We start from the raw sequence: 26,661 nt of genomic DNA on the forward strand, positions 1-26,661 counted from the left end.
TAGTTGGTAAGAACTTTTAAAATGAAAAAGTAAACATCTTCGAAGCCTTAACTGTTTTCTCTCACTGTTTTTACACCAAACCTTTTATTTGCTTTCCTTATTCTCTTGTTTATTATTTTATGCGAATGACACCATCAAACAACCTTTTGATTCACCTAACAAAGTCCAACCTGATAACCATTGCTTGCTCAGTCCAACAATCCTCGTGGGATCGACCCTCACTCACCTGAGGTATTACTTGGATTACCCGGTGCACTTGCCGGTTAAGCTGTGCAAAATCTCTTTAAGAGATGTGCGTAATTATTTTTCCATGTTAATTTTGTATTGTTTAAAAGCAGCAAGCACTTGAGATTTGTTTGTAAGAAGAAACTAGTAGTGTGTTCAGAATACACATCGATAAAACCATTTATTGTTGCTACTAGAGCTAGACCCCAAACATCAGAAACTACAAGACTTAAAGGTGTGTTGTATGTAGCTAAATATTGAATATATGGTTAACGATGGGATTTAGCTAGATAGCAAGATCGACAAACAAAATTCATTTATCATTTTTATTCATAGGCAACTCACATTTTGACATAATAGACTTCACAATAGGTAGAATAGGATGCCCAAAACTCTTGTGGTAAATATCTAAAGATAAACACTGAGCAGAAAAGACTTTAGCTGGATTAATACAACACAAAGTTTTTGGAATGGAAACTGTTCCGAGGGTTACCTAAAATTGTAGGTCGATCTCGGACGAGATCTGCGGTGGTGGCCAGAGCTGTCGTGTCGGATTTGTTAGACTTCGTGGTGCTGCTGATCCTTGGTCACCGTAGGGTGGTGGTACCTGCAAGAGACTCCGATGTTTAAGTTATCATGGGCTTTAAGCAGATTTTTAGTAGAATCAGAGTATGAATTATACCTGGGTGCTCCAGTGTATTTATAATGGTGTAGGCTGACCTTTCCGGATAAGATAAGTTAGTTATCTTATCTTATCTTCTGAGTGAGGTCATCTTATCTTTAAGGGAAACCGCCCTTATCTTTCTAGGCTTTAGTTGCCTTTAGATTGGGTTATGTTTCCTTTATTTGGGCCTGCTTGGACTCTTTGTAGCATTCTGGCCGAACTCTTTGAGAGGAGGTCGGTTACTCCTGACCTGAAGAGGTCGGTCGACTTGTCTTCAATCAGCCCGGGTCATACATCTCGACCCCGGCCATGAACAGTGCCCCTGCTTGAGTGTGGTCTTCCTTTTGGAGTCGTGTTCTTTTTGTAGACTTCGATCCCTTTGTTGAGGAAGCCGAACTCGAGCATCTTGATCTCGTTGTAGAGTTTCCGTTTTGGTGGTTTGAATGCAGAGCATTTTTCTCATCCCTTTTTAATTGCAACGTGCGTTTTGCATTTCCTTGGGAATGTGCGAGAGTAAAACCCATTAACAACCTTGCCGTTTCCTTTATTTCCCTCCCTTGTATCTCATTTTTGAATTTTTCAAAGCTTCCTTCAATTTTCTCTTCTCTTGCTCGCTGTAACTTCTTCTTTTTTCCGTTTTTGCATTTTTGCGCTTCCCTTTTCTTTTACTCGACAGGTGATTGGCTGGTGTCACTTGCTTCAATCTGTGATCGTCTCCTTCTTGTCTACAGGTTGGTTTTCTTTTTCTTTCTCTTTTACCTTTCACGATGTTCTTTTCGTGTTTGCATTGTTCTAATTTTGAAAAGTTTTTATCTTTGCTTGAATTCATTTTGGAAAATTTGCATCTTTCTCTGCTTTTGTTGTGTCTTGATTATCGCTGTAATGTGTGCTCTGAGGGTTTCTTTGTTTTGTATGAATCGCCATTTTTGTTCGACTGTAAGTTTGTAGTTTGACGTAGTGAACTGTTTATTTCAAAAAGGTTGGATCTTTCTTGATGATTTCTGCGTGGTCTGTTTGATGTTTGATGGTATGCTGTTTTGTATGGCATGGATGATTTCCTTTAGATGCGACGAAAATTCCTTTGCTGATAAACTGTGAAAAGATCATGACTTTGACCATCTTTTTTGTGAATTGTGACTTTCTTTGTGGGGTGTTGCTATCAAAGGGGGGGTTGTTTTCTTGTTTGAGAGATGTCAGAACATAGACTATTGATTTCCCTCCTTTCTTGGGTTCTTACTTTGCTATTGCCTCCAAAGGATGGCCCTGGACTTTCATGTAAGTTCTGGGGTTTCCTTTTACTGCTGTTTCTGAGTCTTTTAACTTTTGCATGCCATTGTCCGAGTTATCTCCATATTTGTCCAAGATGTTTTCTGTTTTGTCTGAGTTGTTGGATTAGTAACATATTTTTCCCTTTTCTCACTATAGGACTAGTTGACCCATGTCTTCTCGCTATTGTCGAGACATCCTCCAAAGTCCCCAAGGGCATGTCTAACTGGCTAGACTCCCTCGTCTTGATGTGCATTTCTGCGGTTAATTTTGAGTATTGCATGTAGCTTAGGAGACATCACAGGGTTTATAGTAATAGAGATCAGGAAAAGGATTATGAGTTGATAGCACCTGACCCTGATGAAAGACTTTGTTTTCCTTCTTTGACTCAGGGGGAACGCCCCTTCTTTTATGCTTATGACTACTTTTTTAGCCAAATGAACATCACCATTCCTTTTACTTCCTTTGAGACCGACTTGTTGTGGTCCTGTAACGTTGCTCCTTCCCAGCTTCACTCTAACTCATGGGGCTTCATAAAAATCTTCCAACTATTGTGCCAAGAACTGGATGTCCGACCTTCTCAAACTCTCTTTCTTTACCTTTTTGTTTTGACGAAGCCTAGGGCAGCTAAGAAGAAGGCTTCCTGGATTTCTTTCTGAGCTGCCCAGTGAAAGAAAGTTTTTTCTATGTATGATGAATCTTTTAGGGATTTCAAAAACTATTACTTCAAGGTCTGAGCTATTGAAGGAGCTCGGCCTTTCTTCTTGGAATAGAATAATAAGCGTGCCTTCCCCTTATGCTGGCAACAGAATGTGGTAGTGTCTAGATATACTTAGGAAATGTTGGATGAGGTTGAGCAGGCTTTTGTACACGTACTAGAGGAAAATTAAGGGGAGCCTCCCCATCTCAATATAAAGAGGTTCTTGGGGGATCCTTCCCTCCTTCGAACTGAATTGGGTAGCTGCCGATTTCTTTTTAGCTTTGTCTTTGTTATTTTGTTTGTTTTGTCAATCCATCTCTTTCTAACTTGCAACTTTGGTTTTGCTGCTTTATTTTTTCAGAGATGGTGAAGACTACTGACTCTATGAAGGCTTTTAAGAGGGCGAGAAAGGCAACTGCTGCCCAGAATATTTTGACCAAAGGTCCTGGGGAGGGATCTTCTAATGTTACGCAGAGGAGATCGACCTCGGACACTTCTGGGCCGAGGAAGATCATCCCAACTCCCCAGACCTCTGGTGCTGCTGATGCGGGCAGAATTTGGCGAATTAAAAATTGTTGAAATATGTACGTTGCAAGTATAGTTCTTAACTCACCAGAAATCTGTCTATCAATTTAGAAAGGTGTCACAGAAAATTGAATTTAAAATACTGGGAGTATGAATCCCAGGTCGTCTCCCAACGAGTTGCAGGAAAGGGTGCTATTTTATTAATCAGATATTTTTGAAAAGGGTTGAGTTGAGTAAACAGGAAATTAAATAGATAAAATTGAATAATGTAAATAAAAGCCTTGACTGGGAGTTGATTACATGGAAGCCCTATTCTTGATGGAACACTCTTAAGGTTAATTGACAATTGAGAGTTATTTCGTTTAGTTATCCTTTACTAAGTAAAGGGAGGTAAAACAAGTTGGAATGCTGTTCTATTCACAAGTCCCAATCCACTCTGGGGAGGATTGGTGTTAGGAATTAGAGAGCAATCCAACAATAACCCAATTGCAATCTTTCTCTTGAACCTTCCAACTCAAGGGTTCCTTTCAATCAACTCCCCATCAAGTTAGGGAACTACTCACTCATTGTAAAGGTAAAATTCGTAGCATATGAAAAGGAATTAAAGAAAGACATTATAAATAAAAATTGAAAATAATCAATTAAAAATAAAAGTGATCCTTGTATTAAATAATCCTAAAAATATTCCAATGGTAAAATTAAACAAAGCAAGGAACATGGAAGAGTAAGCCAAGTAAAGAAAACGAACTAGAATGACGAAGTCTTGATGAGGTAATAACTCTTCTCAATATCCCAATGCAAAAAGCTAAAGAAACTAAAATCCTAATAACTATGAATGTGTAGAGAGAAAAAAACCTAGAGGAGGAGTAAAACTAGATCTAAAAACTAAAACCGTATAGAATGAATGTTCTCCCTTTTTGGTTTCTGCATGTTTTCTGGCTCTAGTCTGCTGTTCCGGGCCAAAAACTGGGTCAAAATAGGGCCCGAAATCACCCCCAGTGAATTTGCAAATTATGCAGATCGCGCACGTCACGCGATCGCGTCGCTCATGCGGACGCGTCATTTGCGTTTCTGCTTTGCCACGCGGACGCATCGCCCATGCGGCCGTGTCACTCGTGCTATTCCATGCCGCGCGGTCGCGTCATCCATGCAGCCGCATCGCTTCAAATTACTCTCTTCCGCGCAGTCGCGTCATCCATGCGGTCGCGTCGCTTCTCGCTGGTCATCTCCTCAATTTCTTGTGTTCCTTCCATTTTGCAGGCTTCCCTTCCAATCTCCAACTCATTCATGCCCTATAAAGCCTGAAACACTTAACACACAGATCACGGCATCGAATGGAATAAGGGAGAAATAAAATACATAATTAAAAGTCTCTAGGAAGCAAGTTTTCAACCATAAAACATCTTTAGGAAGGAAATATAAATGCATGCTTATTTAATGAATAAGTGGGCAAAGATCATGATAAAACCACACAATTTAAACACAATATAAACCATGAAATAGTGGTTTATCAACCTCCCCACACTTAATCATTAGCATGTCCTCATGCTTAATTGAAGGAGATAAATGAAATGAGTAAGAACATGTAAAACCTATGAAATGTAATGCAACCTATATATATGAATGCAACTATATGCTTCTTGTCCACTTGATCAAAAGTAAGTAAGTTCTTCAAAACAATTATAATTCAAATTCCACTAATTCAATTCTTATAAAGTAAGAGCAGATAAAAATGCAAGAGGATAGCTCATGAAAGCAGGGAACATAGAAATTCAAGCATGGAACCATCACTGATGGTGTATGTACACTCTAGTCTCTCTAGTGTATAGGGTAATCACTCTATCCTTCTCTAATCATGCTTTCTAATTTTTGTTCTTCTCCTAACCAATCAACAACATTTATTATACCAATGCAAACATCATGAGGTCTTTTCAAGGTTGTAATGGGGCCAAGGTAATGGTAGGGATACATCTATGGTCAAGTGAGCTTATAAATTGAATCTTTAATTAACCCAAGCTTTAACCCAACCTATATAATTTACATAATTTTAGAATTCATACCTAGCTACCCAGAGTTCCCCTTTTTCATTCCATACTCATGTATCAATATTTTATTTTAATTTTTATCATATGTGCATTGATCCTTGAATTCTTAATTCAGCATTGGGGTAATTTTGTCCCCTTATTTATTTATTGCTTTTTTTTAAATAAAAGTAAACATAGCTTATCAATGCACATAGATTTTTTTGATTCTTATAGTTTCACATGAGTAGGTATCCAAATTCCCATTAAATTATCATGATACATCCCCTTAATAACTTTTGTTCCCATAATTTCTCATACTTAACTGGCACACACAATTCTATCTTAAACTAACCAAAGATTCAATTTGGGATATACAATTGTTTTTCCGCTTAAGGCTAGTAATGTGGTGAAATATAGAACAAATGGGATTTAAAGGCTCAAAGTGGTTAACAAAAGGTAATTGAAAAGGGTAGGCTTAATTGAGTGAGTTTAAACAAATAATGGCCTCAATCATGTGCAAGCATATAAATATAATAAATATTGGACATATAAGATAAAACAAAATATAGATTACAATCATAGAGAAGTAAACACACAAGAATAAATTAATTATGGTTAAATAGTGTAACCATGCATAAAGGCTCAAATCTTCACAGGTTGTGTGTTCTTTTAGCTCAAACATCATGTTCCAAATACAACTTCAAGCAGATTTATCATAAAAAATTTTAAAAATTAGTGAAATTTGTTCCAAAGATAGGGTCTTAGAAGAAACTTATTGTCTTTTCAATCAAGTAGAGCATGCATGCAACTAACCTATTACTATGCAATTTATCCTATTCTATAAAAGAAAGAAAGACTAACTAAAATCCTAATTCATTGGTGCTAGGGAAGGAAAATTACCTCCGGAAGTCAGGTACTGACCGACCTCCCCACACTTAAGGCTTTGCACCATCCTCGGTGCCATCTGTCAGGAACAGGGGTGGGCTGGTTGCAGTATCTCCACAATCAGGACCATCATGGCTCCCTGTGCTGGTAAAAGAAGTGGAGTCCGGGGTGTCTGAGTCCTTGAAGTATCCTTTGAGTAGCTCCTTGAGGTGTTTGAATCGGCGCTCGTGACGGCGCTCTCTTAACTTCGCTTTTTGTTCTTGCCGATCCAATCTTTGGATTATCTGCTGGAGTAGTTCATCAGTTGTAGGTGCTTGTGGTGTTGAAGAAGGAATATCTTCAACTGGAGCAGTAGGAAGGCTGGTAGTGGCTGCTGGAAGTCTGAGGTACTTCCCATTGGGGACATACTGATCATCCCGTGGGAGCATGGCTTTGGTGTCTCCAGCTCTGTAGGAAACTCCGGCTGCTGAGACAAGATCTGAGACCAAGGCGGGAAAAGGTAAGTTGCCCGCAATTTGTACGTGTCCCATGGCATTCCGGATAGGTCTTGGTAAATTCAGAGGCTGGTCTGTAAGGATACACCATAGTAGAACGGCCATGTCCGCAGTAAAGGAGGACTCGTGAGTGCTCGAAAAGACGTAATGGGACATGATCTGTGCCCATACGTGAGCCTCCAAGGTAAGTGCTGAAGCCAATATACCCTTAGGGCGGGTACGATGGTATCCGTAGATCCAACGGCTGCCAGGTAGTGCAATAACTTTGAGAACAGCTTCCCAGTCAAATTGGTACATCTGGCGCTTGAGTGCAGTTTCTTGAAAAGCGTCCAATCCTTCTGAAAAAGGGGGAAGACTCAAAGCTTGTTGAATAGCCTCTTCTGTAATGGAGACTTGCTTCTGACGGAAAAAGACAGACCGCAGGGTAGGCAGGTAGAAGTTAAAGTAGAACTCGACTACCCAAGAAAGATTGACCTGCTTCTGTTGTCTCTGTAGGAAACCCCATTGTCTTCGTTCAATTTGCGGCTCAACAAAAGTAGCAATATTGGGCGGGAGGATAAGAAGGTGTTCGTTGTTGTAACTCCTTTCAGCCATAATAGGGAACATCTGCTCACAGTAGCGATTGGAAAATCGCGCAGTGTCCTTTGCTGGAAAGGCTTTCTCCTTTTCGTCAACCATTATGATCCTCTTAACTCTTTTTGTTGAGGGCTTGACTGCAGTTGAAGAAGGCTCTGCCACTAGTGCTCTTTTAGTTCCTCTTCTTGCTGGAGGTTTGGGAGTAGCTTTCTCCTTTTCTTTCTTGGTGGCCATCCTGAAAGAGGGAAGAGAAAGTAAATTAAATTTAAAGAGATATATAGCAATGAAGAGAACGGAAAAGGATGGTTAGAAATGCACATTAAAAGGTAAATGATGTTAACACATGCTCATGAGTACATGTGAAAGATCATTAATGGAAAAATAGTTATTGCATATGATACAAGTATATGCAAGGTGTTTATTGGCATGCCGGCAAAGGGCATGAGTAGCATAGACCAAGCATGACTTTGTAACAAACCATCACGTTTGTATTGACAATTAAATTTAGTTAATATAATAGTAAAGGAGATTTGTGAAAAGCAAGCATTGAATAGTAGAATAATATAGAGAAGTGCATAGTGCCATATGGGCTTTTTCACAAACATATAGCATGCATGGTGAAGAAGGTATAGAAAGTATTAAAGTGAACATGCAAGCAACCCTTTAAAGAAAATAATATATAATTGTCAAGCAATTTGCAATAATCCACAAGCATAGTAAGGAAAAATAATGACTCAAATAAAATTCTAACACCATGTAAAAAGAAAAGAAGAAGAAAGAAAATATGAATAATGAAAAGAAAAAGAAAAGAAAATAAAATAACAAATAAAATAAAAGGAATGATAGAAAAGAAAAGGATGAGGAAGAAAATAAAAACTTTGTTAATGGAGGTGAGGGAGAGTGAGAGTGAAAGGTGAGATAGAAGGAAGAAGGGGGAGGAAGAAGTAAGGAGGAAAAAGAAAAATTAGGATTAGAGAGGAAAAAGATAAGATATTTTGGCAATTCAGGTTGAGCTGTGCGGCGCAAGCGACGCGATCGCATGGAGCACGCGATCGCGCGACTTGCGCTTAAGGTGAGGGACGCGGTCGCGTCGGTTACGCGGTCGTGTGACCCAGTTTGTGCTTCTGGCGCGAGTGCAGCTTCACGCCAGCACAACTCTATGTTCGAATTGATATATGTGCCAAATTTGAGGTGACGCGATCGCATGGGGCATGCGATCGTGTGAGTGGGCAATATATGGGGTACGACGCGGCCGCGTGGGGCACGAGATCGCGTGAGGGGGACTGCGTGTCCAACGCCAGTCCAGCACCACTCTAGCACAACTTGGACGCATCAGCGACGCGGTCGCGTGGGTTGATTTGTGCCACTGGCACTTCTCCAACCATGCTCCAGCAAGACTCTCTGTTTGTTTTTTATTTTTTTTCTCTCCTCTCCTTGCCACGCGAACGCGTCGCTGATGCGGTCGCGTCGCGTGGCTCTCTCTCTCTTCTTTTTTTTTTAATATGTAAATGTAGATGCACGAAAATATTAATAAAGAGAAGAGTTACTGAATAAGAAAAATTAAAAATAAAGAAAAGAACGATCATACCATGGTGGGTTGTCTCCCACCTAGCACTTTGCTTTAACGTCCGTAAGTTGGACGCTCCACTAGCTCAGTCTGCGGCTATGTGGGGATCTTCCAAGAGGAAGATCTCGAGTTCCTTGTCTTTCTTCCTCTTTTCGCCATGGTACAGCTTTAAACGATGTCCATTAACTTTGATAAGCTCCGAGCTCGAAGGATGGATAAGGTGATAAACTCCGTACGGTTCGGCCTTCTCTACTCTGTATGGACCTTCCCATCTTGATCTCAACTTGCCTAGCATGAGCCTCAGTCGAGATTTGTAAAGGAGGACTAAGTCCCCAGGTTGGAACTCTTTTCTCTTGATGTTCTGGTCATGTACAGCCTTCATCTTCTCCTTGTGTAGCCTAGAGTTCTCATAAGCTTCTAGGCGCAGGCTCTCCAGTTCTTGCAGTTGCAACTTCCTTTTAGCCCCGGCTTTCTCAATTCCCATATTGCACTCCTTGACTGCCCAAAAGGCTTTGTGCTCTATTTCTACCGGGAGATGACAAGCTTCTCCATAAACTAAGCGAAAAGGGCTCATCCCAATGGGTGTTTTGTATGTTGTTCTGTATGCCCAGAGTGCATCTTGTAGCCTGGTGCTCCAGTCTCTTCTATGGGGCTTTACTATCTTCTGCAAGATACGCTTTATCTTTCTATTTGACACCTCGGCTTGCCCATTGGTCTGAGGATGGTATGCTGTTGCAACCTTATGAATTATCCCATGCTTCTTCATTAGTCCTGTTAGTCTCCTGTTACAAAAATGGGTGCCTTGATCGCTCACGATTGCTCGTGGGGATCTAAAGCGACAGATAATATGGTTTCTCACAAAGGAAACAACAGTGTTAGCATTATCAGTGCGGGTAGAAATTGCTTCCACCCATTTGGAAACGTAATCCACAGCTAACAATATATAAAAATAACCATTAGAATTTGGAAATGGACCCATGAAGTCAATGCCCCAAACATCAAAGATTTCACAGAAAAGCATATATTGTTAAGGCATCTCATCCCTCTTGGATATATTACCAAATTTTTGGCATGGGAGGCAAGATTTACAAAATTCAGCAGCGTCTCTAAAAAGAGTAGGCCACCAGAATCCACAGTCTAAGATTTTTCTAGCAGTTCTTTGGGGGCCAAAATGTCCTCCACTCTCAGATGAGTGACAGGCCTCTAAGATGGACTGGAATTCTGATTGAGGCACACATCATCTAATTACCTGATCAGCGCTACATCTACATAAATATGGGTCATCCCATATATAATATTTAGACTCGCTTTTCAGCTTGTCTCTTTGATGCTTAGAAAAGTTTGGAGGAAATGTGCGGCTAACTAGATAATTAGCTACAGGTGCATACCAAGGAGATACCTCAGATACTGCTTGCATGTTATCAAAAGGAAAATTATCATCTATAGGAGTAGAATCATCCTTATTGTGCTCAAGGCGACTCAAGTGGTCTGCCACTAAATTCTGGTTACCACTCCTATCCTTTATTTCTAAATCAAATTCTTGTAATAGCAGTATCCAACGTATAAGCCTTGGTTTGGACTCATTTTTAGCTAATAGATACTTTAAAGCTGCATGATCCGAATACACTACTACTCTAGTACCAAGTAAATAAGCTCGAAATTTATCCAGAGCAAAAACAACAGCAAGAAGCTCTTTCTCAATAGTAGTATATTTGGATTGGGCAGTGTCTAAAGTCTTAGATGCATAAGTAATAACAAAAGGGTCCTTACCTTCACGCTGAGCCAGCGCTACTCCTACTGCATGGTTGGAAGCATCGCACATGATTTCAAATAGCTGGCTCCAGTCTGGTCCTCTCACAATTGGGGCTTGAGTCAGGGCGGTCTTCAGCTTATCAAACGCTTCTTTACAATCCTCACTGAACTCGAACTCGATATCCTTCTGCAGTAATCTGGATAAGGAAAGTACTACCTTACTAAAGTCCTTAATAAATCTCCTGTAAAAATCTGCATGGCCAAGGAATGAATGGACTTTCCTCAACGAAGAGGGGTAAGGTAAACTAGAAATAACATTCACCTTTGCTGGGTCTACAGAAATGCCGGTATTATATACCACATGTCCTAGTACAATCCCTTGTTTTACCATAAAGTGACATTTTTCAAAATTTAATACAAGGTTTGTACTGACACATCTATCCAATACTCTAGATAATCCATCTAAGCAAAGGCTAAAAGAATCACCATAAATGCTAAAATCATCCATAAAAACTTCCATACAGTCCTCAATAATATCAGAGAAAAGACTCATCATACACCTTTGAAAAGTAGCTGGTGCATTGCACAAGCCAAAGGGCATTCTCCTGTAAGCATAAGTCCCAAAAGGACATGTAAAAATGGTATTTTCCTGATCCTCAGGAGCTATATGAATCTGGAAATAACCTGTGTAACCATCTAAAAAACAATAATGTGATTTACCTGACAGGCGATCCAGCATTTGATCAATAAATGGAAGTGGGTAGTGATCCTTATGGGTTGCTTGGTTGACACGCCTGTAATCAATGCAGACTCTCCAAGCATTCTGAACTCTAGTTGCTATGAGCTCTCCATGCTCATTCTTCACTGTAGTGACTCCAGACTTCTTGGGCACCCCTTGTATTGGGCTAACCCATTCACTGTCTGAAATGGGATAGATGATACCTGCTTCCAATAGTCTGGTCACTTCCTTTTTGACAACTTCCAAGATAGTGGGGTTCAATCTTCTTTGGGGTTGACGAACAGGTCTTGCTCCCTCTTCTAAAAATATTCTGTGCTCACATACTTGAGGGTTGATGCCTACTATGTCTGCCAAACTCCACCCAATTGCCTTCTTGTGCTTCCTCAGTACATCAAGTAACTGCTCTTCTTGTTGAGAAGTAAGTTCCCTTGCAATGATGACCGGAAACTTCTGCTCATCTTCAAGATAAGCATATTTGAGATGTGGAGGGAGGGGTTTCAACTCTAAATTCTGATCATGGGCAGGCTCTGGATTATTTGGAGCTTGTGAAAATGGCAAAATGTCCTCATTGTCAATTAAGAGGGTCCCCACACTTGGACCTGGTCCAGTGTGCCTCTCTTCTAATTCTTTCTTGTGAACTTCAGCTACACTTTCATCTATGACATCACGCTGGAAGATAGAATAATCTTCTGGAAGGTTGTTTATGACTCCATTCAGATTGAAGATTACTATTCGGCCATCTATTTCAAAAGAGTATGTTCCTAAAAAAGCATCCAATTTGAATTTTGATGTCTTCAGGAATGGTCTTCCAAGTAGGATTGATGATGGCTTATCTGAGTCATTATGGGGTATCTCCAAGATATAAAAATCAGTGAAAAATGTAAGCCCTTTAATGTTCACCAAAACATCTTCAGCAACTCCAGCCACTGTAATAATGCTTTTATCTGCTAACACAAAGCGAGCTGCCGACCTTTTTAAGGGAGGGAGCCTCAAAATATCATATATAGACAAAGGCATTATACTAACACATGCTCCAAAATCACACATGCAATCATAAATTACTACTCCACCAATAGTACAAGTAACTATACAAGGACCTGCGTCACTACATTTTTCAGGTAATCCTCCCATTAAAGCAGATATGGAACTACCTAAAGGAATAGTTTCTAATTCATTAATTTTGTCTTTATGTATACATAAATCTTTTAGAAACTTTGCATATTTAGGTACTTGTTGAATAACATCAAAAAGAGGAACGGTTACCTCAACCTTTTTGAATATTTCTACCATTTTGGGATCGGGTTCCAGTTGCTTCCTGGGCTTCCTTGCAAGTTGTGGAAAGGGAATGGGAGTAGTGTTTTCTACAGTGTCTGCACCTTTTGGTGCTTCCTCTTGTGGTTGCACTTCTTCTTCTTCAGCCATGTCCTGTATGTCCTCTTCTTCTTCGACATCTTCTATTTCTACTACCTCTTCAGCTGAAGCGTGGTCTGGTGAGCTTGGCTCCTCCTGATTCCTCTCCTGCAATGTGGTTCCGGACCTTAGGGTGATGGCATTAATGCCTCCCTTTGGATTGGGTAATGGTTGAAAGGGAATTCCAGTGGAGCTTGAAGGTTGGTTACTGTAATTTTGTATTGATCCAATCTGTGAGACAAGAGCTTGCAGGGTAGCGGTTAGACCATTCAGACTGGCATTAATGTTATTTTCCATGGTCTGTTGACTTCACTCAAAAAATTTTAGTAATTCTTCATTAGGAGATGAAGAAGGGTGAGTAAATTGAGAGGTCTGCTGTTGGGTATTCTGTGGTCCTTGGGACTGCCTCAGGTGAGGTGCTCTGTAAGGTTGGTTCTGCTGTCTGTTGTTGTTATTATTCCACCTCTGATTTCTCTGATTATCTATGCCTCCTCTGTTATTGTTATCCCTCCAATTCTGGTTAGAATTGTCCTGCCATCCATGGTTATTATTTCCACCTTGATTGTACCCTTGGTTGGGGCGGTCATAGAAGTTATGAGTGGATGCCACCATGTTGTCTTCCTGTTGGAGTTGCGGGCATTCATCAGTATAATGGCTATAATCAGTACAAATTCCGCAAACCCTTTGTGGGACTAACTGTTGGTTTTGCTGTGGTGAAGGAGGTTGAGCTTGCTGAACTTGTTGTTGATTCAATTGCATCTGCTTCAGCAAGTTGGTCATCTCACAGATACTCTGAGTTAGAGCAGCAGTCTCTCTGCTAGAGGATACTTCTGCAACGGCTTTTGAGCGGCCTTGCTTCTGTCTGTGGTTCCTAGTGGATTCAGCTAAGTCGCTGATCAATTGCCATGCCTCATCAGTGGTCTTGTACTTCTTCATAGACCCATTGCTAGCACTTTCCAATGTGGTCTTATCTTGGGGCCTCATACCCTGTATGATATAGCTGAGTAACACTATCTTGTCAATCATGTGGTGGGGGCATGCTTCCAGAAGATTATTGAAGCGCTCCCAGTATTCAAAGAGAGTCTCGTTGTCATCTTGAACAATCGTGGAAATGTCTTTCCTCAGTTTATCAGTAACTTCAGCTGGAAAGAACTTCTCCAAAAACTCTTTTCTAAGCGTATCCCAGTTGGATACGTTTGCTAGGGGTTGAGTGTAGTACCACTCTCTTGCTTTTCCCTCAAAAGAAAATGGGAAAGCTTTCAGCAGAATTGAAGTTTCATCTGTACCATCACGCCTGACAGTAGAACAGGCTGCCTGGAAATCCCTCAGGTGCTTGATGGGCTCTTGAGCAGGTAAACCATGAAACTTGGGCATCAAATTGAGCAGTGCGGTCTTTATTTCAAAATCTGTAGCCACTGCTGGGTGACGCGCTTGAAACGGTTGCATTGTAAAATTAGGGGCTCCTTCCTCCTGGATGGTAACTCTCCTAGGTTCTGCCATGTCGTCTGCACGTGAATCAACTAAATCAGTAGAACGGGAGCTGGTTTCTTCCTCAAGTTCACTTTCAGATCTGCCCTCAGAGCGGACTAACTGACGCCGAGCTCGCCTTATTCGTGAAACAGTCCTTTCAATTTCAGGATCGAATATTAGCAAGCGCGGATCAGGAAGTGAACGCGTCATTTGACGAAAGAAACAGGCAGCTCATAGTAGCAAAGTAAAATAAAATGCAAATAAATAAATTCTAATTAATAACTTTAGCACTCTATTGCAACTCCCCGGCAACGGCGCCAAAAATTGATGCGGGCAAAATTTGGCGAATTAAAAATTGTTGAAATATGTACGTTGCAAGTATAGTTCTTAACTCACCAGAAATCCACCTACCAATTTAGAAAGGTGTCACAGAAAATTGAATTTAAAATACTGGGAGTATGAATCCCAGGTCGTCTCCCAACGAGTTGCAGGAAAGGGTGTTATTTTATTAATCAGATGTTTTTGAAAAAGGTTGAGTTGAGTAAACAGGAAATTAAATTGATGAAATTGAATAATGTAAATAAAAGCCTTGACTAGAAGTTGATTACATGGAAGCCCTATTCTTGATGGAACACTCTTAAGGTTAATTGACAATTGAGAGTTATTTCGTTTTGTTATCCTTTACTAAGTAAAGGGAGGTAAAACAAGTTGGAATGTTGTTTTATTCACAAGTCCCAATCCACTCTGGGGAGGATTGGTGTTGGGAATTAGAGAGCAATCCAACAATAACCCAATTGCAATCTTTCTCTTGAACCTTCCAACTCAAGGGTTCCTTTCAATCAACTCTCCATCAAGTTAGGGAACTACTCACTCATTGTAAAGGTAAAATTCGTAGCATATGAAAAGGAATTAAAGAAAGACATTATAAATAAAAATTGAAAATAATCAATTAAAAATAAAAGTGATCCTTGTATTAAATAATCCTAAAAATATTCCAATGGTAAAATTAAACAAAGCAAGGAACATGGAAGAGTAAGCCAAGTAAAGAAAACGAACTAGAATGACGAAGTCTTGATGAGGTAATAACTCTTCTCATTATCCCAATGCAAAAAGCTAAAGAAACTAAAATCCTAATAACTATGAATGTGTAGAGAGCAAAAAACCTAGAGGAGGAGTAAAACTAGATCTAAAAACTAAAACCGTGTAGAATGAATGTTCTCCCTTTTTGGTTTCTGCATGTTTTCTGGCTCTAGTCTGCTGTTCCGGGCCGAAAATTGGGTCAAAATAGGGCCCGAAATCGCCCCCAGCGAATCTACAAATTATGCAGATCGCGCACGTCACACGATCGCGTCGCTCATGCGGACGCGTCATTCGCGTTTCTGCTTTGCCACGCGGACGCGTCGTCCATGCGGCCGCGTCACTCGTGTTATTCCATGCCGCGCGGTCACGTCATCCATGCGGCCACGTCGCTTCTCGCTGGTCATCTCCTCAATTTCTTGTGTTCCTTCCGTTTTGCAGGCTTCCCTTCCAATCTCCAACTCATTCATGCCCTATAAAGCCTGAAACACTTAACACACAGATCACGGCATCGAATGGAATAAGGGAGAAAAAAAATACATAATTAAAAGTCTCTAGGAAGCAAGTTTTCAACCATAAAACATCTTTAGGAAGGAAATATAAATGCATGCTTATTTAATGAATAAGTGGGAAAAGATCATGATAAAACCACACAATTTAAACACAATATAAACCATGAAATAGTGGTTTATCAGCTGCCTCTCCCTCTGCTACTGGTCCTCCTCCAAAGAAGCAGAAGACTATTGAACCTTATAATCTGGATGCCTCTGACTTTGATGTTGTGGGGTTTGTTGATAACCAGATCGCCCCTTATGGCCGACTTCCTATGGACGACGTGTCCATCCTGCACCAACTGGATTTCATTACCAGAAGAAGTGTTCGGATGGCATACATGGGTGCGGCTTTGTTTCGCTCAATCCAAGACTCTCCCGTCCATGCGACGAAGGAGTTTATGCTGGAAGCCAAGTCGGAGTGTGATAGGATTAAGGGGTTGAAGGATGAACTGGACGCTAGAGTTATTAAGCTGGAGCTGGATGTAGAAAAAGAAAAATCCAGGACTGTTGCTACGGAGGCTGCTGCGAATCTGGCTGAGGAAATGGCCAAGAAGTCGAATGAGAGTTATACCCGTACTTATGCCGAGCTACTGGAGACCAGGGAGAGGCTGGAGTCTGCTCGAGCTGACTATACTGAGCTCCAGGGTCATCTTGTAGGCAGTGTGACTGATGCCTATGAAAACTTGAAGGCCCAGGTTCGAGTTCTGGCTCCTGAGCTCAACCTGAGTCTCTTCAGTTTGGACAACGTTGTGGAGGATGGTAAAATCGTCCCTGCCCCAGATGATGAAGAGGAAAATCCTCCCCCTGTGCCGCCAGTCAAAGCCTCTGCCACCACGACTTTTTCAAATCCTACTGCCGAGGTCAACCGCCCCCAGCCCGATCCGGATTGTGAGATACTCAATCGTGAGGATGGGACCGTAGATGCTGTCCTGGTGAATATCATTCTTCCGCCTTCTGACGCTGCTACTGGGGAAACCTTGCACCCTTATGAATTATGTGTTTTTATCTCCACAGCCCGACTTGTGGGCTTTTGAACTCTACTTCTTATAACTTTGGTTTATAACTTGGTTCCTTTGACTGTTAGTTGCTTATATGCAACTTTGGTAGATAAACAAAGTTCTTTTGAACTCCTAAGGTCCTCTTCCAGGTTGCCTCCTGAGTTTCTTTAATGATTTTTAGAATAGCCTTGTTTTCTTTGACATGCTGGCTGTCTTTTTTGGGGATTTCTCTAGATCCTCTGTAAGGTATCGAGATTCGGTTGTCCGACCTCTTTCTTGTTGATTGTGATGACTTGTCTGATGACTTTTTTGTAGTTTGCATTCTCATAGAACACTTTTGGTAGCTTTATCGTGAGGTCGTGAGGTCGTGGCTTTTTGGGCTGAGCTGTGTCCCTTCTAGCGCACGCCTTTTGTTGGTCGACTTCTCTTGTCGCTCCTTCTCGAGTTATTTTTAGTAATCCATTTTTAATCAGGGCTGGCCAGGCCTCTTTCTTATGGATCACTTTTTATAACTTTGTTGCTTTAATTGGTCTGGTCCGACTTCTTCATGTCGATCCTTTCTAAGTTATTTCTAGCAATCTATTTTTCCTCAGACCTCGTCAGGCCTCTTTCTATGGATTACTTTTTATAACTTTTGTAGCTTTTAGTTGATTGGTCCGACTTCTTCATGCCGGTCCCTTCTAAGTTATTTTTAGCAATCAATTTTTTCTCAGACCTCGTCAGGTCTCTTTTTATGGATTACTTTTTATAACTTTTGTCACTTTCATGTCGATTGGTCCGACTTCTTCATGTCGGTCCATCTTCAGTTATTTTTAGCAATCCATTTTTTCTCAGACCTCTATGGATTACTTTTTATAATTTTTGTCGCCTTCACATTAATCTGTTTTTATTGCTTTTTCCTTTTGCCGATTTTGTCAAAGTCGGGCGGTGAGTTTGGTTCTCACTTTGCCAATCTTTGTAGAAATTCGGACGATGAATTCGATTTTCATCGTGGTCGGGGGGTGAATTTGGTTTTCACCTTGCCGACCTGTAGCTTTGTAATCGGGCAATGGATTTTTGCATTCAGATTAATGCGTCTTTATAGAGAAACTTTGTAGAAAATATGAAAAGTTTTATTCCAATAGAAAGTAGACATATAGGCAAAGAAAATATATACATGTGAGTGTTTGCCCCTCTAAGTCAGGCAACTTTACAGATCTTCGCTTGGTTCCTCGTTAAAAAACCTTTTCAGGAAAAAGAGTGCACCTTGACCTAAGATCTTTATTACCTCGCCCTTCTAGTTTGGACACCCTGTAGTAGCCTTTTCCCAGTACCTCTGTGACTCGGTAGGGTCCTTTCCAGTTAGCTGCTAGCTTTCCCTCTTCCGGTCAACTTGTTTCGATATCATTTCGGATTAGGATGAGGTCGTTGTTAGTGAAGCTCCGCTATACTACCCTCTGATTGTATCTTGAGGCCATTCGACATTTTAGCGCCTCCTCCCTGATCCGAGCTCTTTCTCAGATTTCTGGAAGTAGGTCGAGCTCTTCCCTTTGGAGTTGGGAGTTGACCCCTTTCATTGTAGTAGATCATTCTGGGAGATCCTTCTTCAATTTCTGAGGTGACTACTTATGAATCGCTGAAGATGATAAGCTTTTGAACTCCAACCTCCTTGGCCAGCCTCAAACCAGTTAGTAATGCCTCGTATTCGGCCTGATTGTTTAAAGCAGGAAACTCGAACTTTAGGGAGAGTTCGATTTGGGTTCCCTGGTCGCTTTCTATTATCATGCCCACACCACTCCCGGTTTTGTTTGAAGAGCCGTCTACATATAGGTTCCATTTTGTAGGAGTTCCCGGGGTGTCAGTGTACTCAGCAATGAAATCAGCTAAATACTGAGACTTGATGGCCGTCCGAACTTCATATTGAAGATCAAACTCAGATAGCTCGACTGCCCACTGTAGAATTCTTCCAGCTAAGTCTGTCTTCTGTAGAATGTCTTTCATGGGTTGGTTAGTCCGAATTTTGATGGTGTGAGCTTGAAAATATGGACAAAGTCGTCGAGAAGTTAGTATAAGAGAGTAGGTGAACTTTTCTATCTTTCGATAGTTCAGTTCGGCCCATTATAGGGCTTTGCTGATGAAGTAGATGGGTTGTTGCCCACTTTCGTCTTCTCTGACTAGTGCTGAGGCTATTGCTCGACTTCCCATTGTGAAGTATAATATGAGTACTTCTCCTTCCCGTGGTCGAGTAAGGATGGGTGGTTGTCCCAGAAATTTTTTGAAATCCTGGAAGGCGCTCGCATTCTGTGGTCCATTCAAACTTCTTTCCCTTTCTTAGTGTGGCGTAAAAGGGAAGAGATCTTATGGCCGATCCGGCTAGAAATCTGGACAAAGCTGCCAGTCTTCCGTTGAGTTGTTGTACTTCTTTGACACATGTCAGACTTTTCATGTTGAGTATAGCTCGGCATTTATCCGGGTCTGCCTCAATTCCTCGTTGTGCTAGCATGAAACCCAGGAATTTGCCAGCTTCTACTGCAAAGGTGCACTTTGCGGGATTAAGTCACATTCCATGCTTTCTAATGGTGTCGAACACTTTGACGAGGTCAGACAGTAATGATTCCTCACTTTGTATTTTTACCAACATGTCGTCCACATATACCTCTATGAGTTTCCCGATAGGGTCTGCGAAGACCTTATTCATTAATCTTTGGTAGGTAGCTCCTGTATTTTTGAGTCCAAATGGCATGACGACATAACAGTAATTTGCTTTTGGGGTTAGGAATGAGGTCTTTTCTTGATTAGGTGGGTACATTGGGATTTGATTATATCCTAAATAACCATCCATGAAGGAAAGGTGCTTGTATCCGAAGGAGGCATCCACTAGAGTGTCTATACTTGGAAGTGGATAAGGATCTTTTGGACATGCTTTATTGAGGTCGGTGTAATCAGTTCACATTCGCCATTTCCCATTTGACTTTTTCACCAATATGACGTTGGCCAGCCATAGTGGGTACTTGACTTCTCTTATGAATCCTGCCTCCAGTAGAGCTTGTACCTGTTCTTCCACAACTTAGGATCTTTCTGGTCCGAACTTTCGACGCTTCTGCTATACTGGCCGAGATCCTGGGTATACTGCCAGTTTGTGGCACATTAGTTTGGGATCTATTCCCAGCATGTCTGCAGCCTTTCATGCAAAGAGGTCGACATTATCTCTTAGGAACTGTATCAAAGACTCCTTTATGTCTCCTTTCAAAGTTGCCCCAATACTTGTTGTCTTATCTGGGCCATCCCCGATCTGGACTTCCTCGATCTCGTCTTCCAATTGTGGATGAAGTTCTTCCCGACTTCGAACTCCCCCGAGCTCAATAGTGTTGATTTTTTCTCCTTTGCCTCTAAGGTTCATACTTTCGTTGTAACAGCATCGCGCAGTTTTCTAGTCTCCTTTTATCGTGGCTATCCCTTCTGAAGTTGGAAACTTCATGCATAGATGTGGAGTTGACACTACTGTGGCAAGCTAATTTAGCGTTGTCTGACTTATTAGGACATTATAGGCTAAGTTCACGTCGACTACGATGTAGTCTATGTTGAGTGTTCTTGATCGGGTTCCCTTTCCAAAGGTTATGTGTAGTGAAATATATCCAAGAGGTTAGATTAGAGTGTCTCCTAGTCCGAACAAGCTGTTCGGATATGCTCTGAGCTCTTTTTCTTGTAGGCCGAGTTTGTCGAAGGCGGATTTAAACAGGATATCCGCCGAGCTCCCTTGGTCTACCAGTGTGCGGTGGAGGTTGGCATTGGCCAATATGATGGTAATGACCATGGGATCATCATGTCCCGGGATGACGCCTGCCGCGTCTTCTTGGGTAAAAGTAATGGTAGGGAGGTCGGGTGATCCTTCCTCTCCTCCGACATGGTATAATTCTTTAAGGTGCCTTTTGCGAGATGATTTGGAGATTCCTCCTCCTGCGAATCCTCCATTTATCATGTGAACGTGCCTCTCTAGGGTGCGGGGTGGTCATTCAGTTCGTCTGACCTCTTTATCCCTTCTTCTTTTTCTGGGTTCATCCGTTTTGTTGGCTAAGTATCGATCTAGTCGTCCCTCTTTTACCAATTTTTCTATGACATTTTTCAGGTCGAAGCACTCGTTTATAGGATGTCGATAGATTCGGTGGTACTCACAGTATTCTGTCCGATTTTCCCCTCCTTTTTTGCTTTTGATTGGACGAGGAGGTGGAATCTTCGGTGTAGCATACTTCTCGGAAAACATCCACAAGAGACACTTGAAGAGGGGTGTAATTGTGATATTTTTTAGGCTTCTCTCCGTGTTGATCTTCCTTTTTCTTGTACTCTTTATCCTTATCCCGGGATTAGTAGGAGAATCTGGATTTTGAGGTCTCTCCTAATCAAGAATTTTCTTCCATGTTGATATATTTCTCTGCCCTTTCTTGCACTTCATTTAAAGATGTTGGGTGTTTCTTTGATACAGAGTGACTAAAGGGTCCTTCTCGTAGGCCATTGATGAGACCCATGATGGCTGATTCTGTTGGAAGGCTTTGTATGTCTAGGCAAGCTTTGTTGAATCTTTCCATATAAGAGCAAAGACTCTCCCGATATCCCTGTTTGATTCCTAATAGGCTTGGGGCGTGTTTGGCTTTGTCCTTCTGAATGGAAAATCTGGCAAGAAACTTCTTAGCTATATCGTCAAAACTTGTGATGGATCTGGGAGGCAGGTTGTCGAACCACTTAATTGTCGTCTTTGTTAGAGTAGTCGGGAAGGCTTTGCATCGAATAGTGTCCGAGGCATCGGTGAGATACATTCTGCTTCTAAAGTTGGTGAGATGATGGCTTGGATCGGAGGTACCGTCGTATGGGGTCATGTTGGGAGCTTTAAAATCCTTTGGAACCTTAGCTTTCATGATTTCTTTGGTGAAAGGATCTTGATCCTTATGGGGGCTGTCGCCGTGACTGGGTTGAGCTGTTTTAGCTTTGAGATCAGCTTCAAGCTTTAAGAGCTTATCTTCTAGCTCTCGGCGTCGTCTAGTTTCTCTCCGTAGGTCCCTCTCAGCTTCGCATTGGTGTTCTGCTTCCTGTTCGAGCTGTTTGAGGCGATTCTGCTGTTCTCGGAGAGCTTCTAGAATTTCTGTATTTGGAGGATGCTTTTCTCCGTTTTGCTGAGGTGTGGTGTCTGCGTTCTTATGCGGCGTCCTGTTTTCTACATCAGAGTTGTGATCGTTGTCCATGTTGTCCACCATGGTGATGGAATGACTTCCAAGTTCCCCGGCAACGGCGCCAATGTTCCGAGGGTTACCTGAAACTGTAGGTCGATCTCGGACGAGATCTGCGGTGGTGGCCAGAGCTGTCGTGTCCGACTTGTTAGACTTGGTGGTGCTGCTGATCCTTGGTCATCGGAGGGTGGTGGTACCTGCAAGAGACTCCGATGCTTAAGTTAGCATGGACTTTAAGCAGGTTTTTAGTAGAATCAGAGTATGAATTATACCTGGGTGCTCCAGTGTATTTATAATGGTGTAGGCTGACCTTTCCGGATAAGATAAGTTAGTTATCTTATCTTATCTTCTGAGTGAGGTCATCTTATCTTTAAGGGGAACCACCCTTATCTTTCTAGGATTTAGTTGCCTTTAGATTGGGCTATGTTTCCTTTATTTGGGCCTGTTTGGGATCTTTGTAGCATTCTGGCCGAACTCTTTGAGAGGAGGTCGGTTACTCCTGACCTGAAGAGGTCGGTCGACTTGTCTTCAATCAGCCTGGGTCATACAGCTCGACCCCGGGCATGAACAGAAACCCTCTCAAAATGATACATTTCTTTCTCAGTTGTTCCTCGAAGAAGAATCTCTTTAGTAGCCTATGATTTTACTAAACAAAAATCAAGTCAAAAGAAAAAAATAAATATGATTATCTCTTGCAAACCTTGAGACACTTATGAGATTATGAGCAACAAATGATACATGCAGCAAATCATATAAGTTGTAATGTTTATAAGTTAGTTTATGTCCAAGAATTGAATTTCCAATATGGTGAATAAGAATACCTGATCTATTTCCAATGTAAACTTGCTCTTGTCCATGATATTCAGTAGAATTTTGTTAGTTTTATTGATCTGGTGTGCAGTAATAAGATACATCAGAATTAGCATACCATGATGGATCTGATATTAAAGGTGTTGCCATCATAGCTCTTGGATTATGGAAGGATGGTGGAGGTGGCGAGATTATGCATGACTGAATTTGAAGAATTTGGTTGATTATGTTGGAAAGATTGGTCAAATCGGAAGTAGCAATAGCTTGCAACATGACCAAGCTTCCCACAAATCTGACATTGAGGGAGATTTGTGTTCATCCAAGTGCCTTTGCCTCCTCTAGCATTTCGTCCTCCTTTACCTCTTCTTCCAAAGGTACCTTTATTAGGCATATCAAAATTGCCTCTTCCAAAGGTTGAATAATTGGTAGTTTCAAGATTTCTTGCATTTGAAGGAATTGTTTGTGCCATGTTAACTTGTACCATTGTTGTATCAAGCTTTTTAAATCTCTCAATGATGTCTTCTTGTGCCATCAAGAGAACTTCAAGGTCTGGAATTGAGTATAATGGATCTTTAGCAGTGACAAGAGTGATGAATGAATGATAATATTCATTCAAACTATCTAAAATGACATTTGTATATTTAGAATCTATGATTAGAGCTCTTTTTATGGCCAATACATCAACTAACTTCTTGATTTGAAGCAAATATTTGAAGTAGATTCGAGTTTTTTCACTAATTTGAGTTATAATTGGAGTTACTAAATTCGTGCTTTGGTTTTTTGAAGTAAAATGTGTATGGATACTGGTCCAGATTTCATGCGTAAATTGACATCCAAGAACTTTGTGTTTGAAGGAGAATTCCATTGAAGCAAATAGCCAAGAGGTACAATTATAACCATCTACTCTTCATTCTTTGTAAGCTTTTTATTCTATGTTTGACTCTTGATTACCAATAGTTGTATAACGTACAGGGATCTTCGCTTTGTCTAAATGATCTTAAAATTTTTGTCCAAAATTGTGAGGGTAACTAGGTGCCTACATGTAAGAAAATTATCATCGCATAATTTTTCTGATAAAGGAACAAATAATGGTTTGTTGATTGCAGCAACATTATTGGTGGTGGTGGGAGTCATTGAAGGAGGTGGTGATAGTGGAGAATTGTTAATTACATCTCATATGGATCTAGGTAGCTAACTGATACCATATAAGTGTTATTAGAGAGAAAGAAAACTTGAGAAGTAAGAAACACTACAAGAAAAATACCCATTCAGTCACACTTTTTTTAAGCTACATTTGAAAAGCGTAGCCTATTCTAATAGGCTACGCTTTTTCGCATGGTGCCCTTTTATAGGAGAAAAGGAAACACTATTGAGGCATCACTTTAAAAGCGTCATCTTAGATATTTTAAATATCACTTATAAAGCATAGTCGAATCTAAAAAGTTATGGATACACTTTTTTTTTACCAAAGGGAGCGCTTTTAAAAAGTAACCCATTCGTTAAGTTTTAGGTGCGCTTCAGAAGTGTTGCCTAATCTATGTTGGCCCAAATCCCTGCGAGACTTAGTAATTTTTTTTCCTTTTCACCCATACTTCACACCAACACACAACGTATGTAACTTAGCCAAATTGGTGCCTCTCAGCTCTCACCACCAACACCAACACTCTGATCTCACCGTTATCGGAAAACCACTTCGTGCCTCTCACCACCAACACTCTGATCTCACCACCACCACTTCGTGCCTCTTACAACCCAAATATGTTTCACCGTCGTCCTACCAACCACTTGAGATCCATCGGTGTCACCACTCCAGAACCGCAGCTCCTCTTCCACACTCACCGCTCCTCTTCCCCACTCGACGCTAACCACTCGAGAGCCATCAGTTGTCAGCATTGGTCGTCATCAGCATCCTCAGCTTTGGTCGTCACCATCGTCAGCACCAAACACTCGACGCTAACCCCAAATACGTTTCGCTGCGTGCTCACATTGCTATTTAGCATCGTCCTCCTGTCACTCACCAGCGTGGTGGTGAAGGTATGTATTTTTAGGGTTCTAAAATTTCAGAGGGTTAGGGTTTTGATTTTAAGGATTTCAATTTGGGGGGTTTGGGTATGTTGCGGCGCGGGTGAACTCTCGTACCCTCATTACTCCTTTTGTTTCACTTGATTTACTTTTGTTCCACCCTTGCTTTTTGTGTAGACTATTGCATGCTTTGAAGACCAGGAGGAAGACCAAGGCGAAGAAGAATCCATTGCCAGCACTTGATTATCATATTACTTTATTGCAAAGTGGAGAAGAATCCCTGGTTTCTGAGCTTGAGGTAGCATACTGAACTTGTTCATGAGATTCTATTTCCTTAGCATACTGGATATCACTCTCTATTTCAAATATGGATGCCAATAGTTCTTTATCTCATTCTCAGTTCTTCCAGGAAAATTTTATGCTATTTGGGACCACCTGCTCAAATTTAAGTTACTTCTAGTTATGATATGTGTGATCATAATTGGTTGGACTAAAGAGTAGGATAACTATATGCTGATATCAAAATGTGCTATTTAAATATTTTATTTAACCAATTTTGGCATTTAACTTAATTTTTTCTTATCCTCCTTTCCACTTTTTTCCCCTCCCCACTTATTGTAGGATGTGATTGTTGGATTTATTTTGTAGGGTTTTCAAGAATAATGTTCCTCTTTTGTTAAAGGGAGAGATTAAGCATCAAATTCTAAGCAGTATTGTCAAGGACTTGGTAAGATTAATAGAGATTAAAGGCTGCTAACTTATCCTGTGACCTATAGGTCATGGTAGCAGCCTCATTCATTGGGGCACTAGTTTATGCAATAGCTGCTATTTTTGTAGTATGTTAGTTCAAAATTAACTAGTATTTTGCTACTAAATAAAGGGAATATTTGCACTGATAGAGACACAATACACAATACACAATTCACATAGATACATAAATTAGTTAGATATATCTATGTTTATGAGTTACAAAATATAAATCTGATTAACTTGTTTCTAAATTATTGTTCATAAGTATAGACTTTTCTGTCCTGTCCTTCTCTTGTGGTTTTTCTGCTGATATATAATTCAGATTCATCTTTTATTTCAGTTAAAGTAAGTAATCAAACAATTTCTCCTGGTTCTGTTTACATTGATAATTTGGATAAAGTGAGCTTTTTATAGCCCTTTTATTCTATTTCTTCTGAACTTCCAGCTTTGGTTAATAAGGCTAATTTCTTGTTATTAACTTGTATTTCTACTTCATATTTAGTTAAGTTTTGTTTGCTTTCTATTTCTTTTTGGTCTTTAGTTTCATCCTATATTATTATTAGTTAACTAGTTTTAATTTCGTTCTTGGGGTTTGAGTTTCTTCTCTAAAATCCCTAGTTGAATCATGGATAAGAGCATGTTAGCTAGTTTGGAATCACTTCCAGAAGCTGATCAGCAAAGAATGACGTCCATGTTGGAACAAGTTCAAATCTGTGACAGGTACCTCCTCTTCACTCTATCTGTTAACTAATTCCATGTGTATTGATTTGAGCTTCATGTTCCTAAAATTCTAAGTTAGGACAGCACAAATAGTTTCATATCTTTATGGTTCTTGTTGTTCTGAAGCCATAGCCAAGTTCTCTTTTAAATCAATGTAACCACTTTTGAATGTTGCATCTGGACGTTAAGGAAACAACATTTTTAATTACTTATAATCGTTGAAATTGAATTTTAA

General features: G+C 40.7%; 1 long non-coding RNA gene across 1 annotated transcript; it reads left to right on the top strand.

Annotated features, from left to right (window-relative positions):
• Positions 6,052-26,433, top strand: LOC107648336. Its single transcript, XR_001621880.2, has 3 exons — positions 6,052-6,063; positions 14,492-14,494; positions 26,325-26,433. It is a non-coding gene; the product is annotated as an uncharacterized LOC107648336 (long non-coding RNA).

Source organism: Arachis ipaensis, chromosome B06, assembly GCF_000816755.2.
Source record: "Arachis ipaensis cultivar K30076 chromosome B06, Araip1.1, whole genome shotgun sequence".
Lineage (NCBI taxonomy): Eukaryota > Viridiplantae > Streptophyta > Magnoliopsida > Fabales > Fabaceae > Arachis > Arachis ipaensis.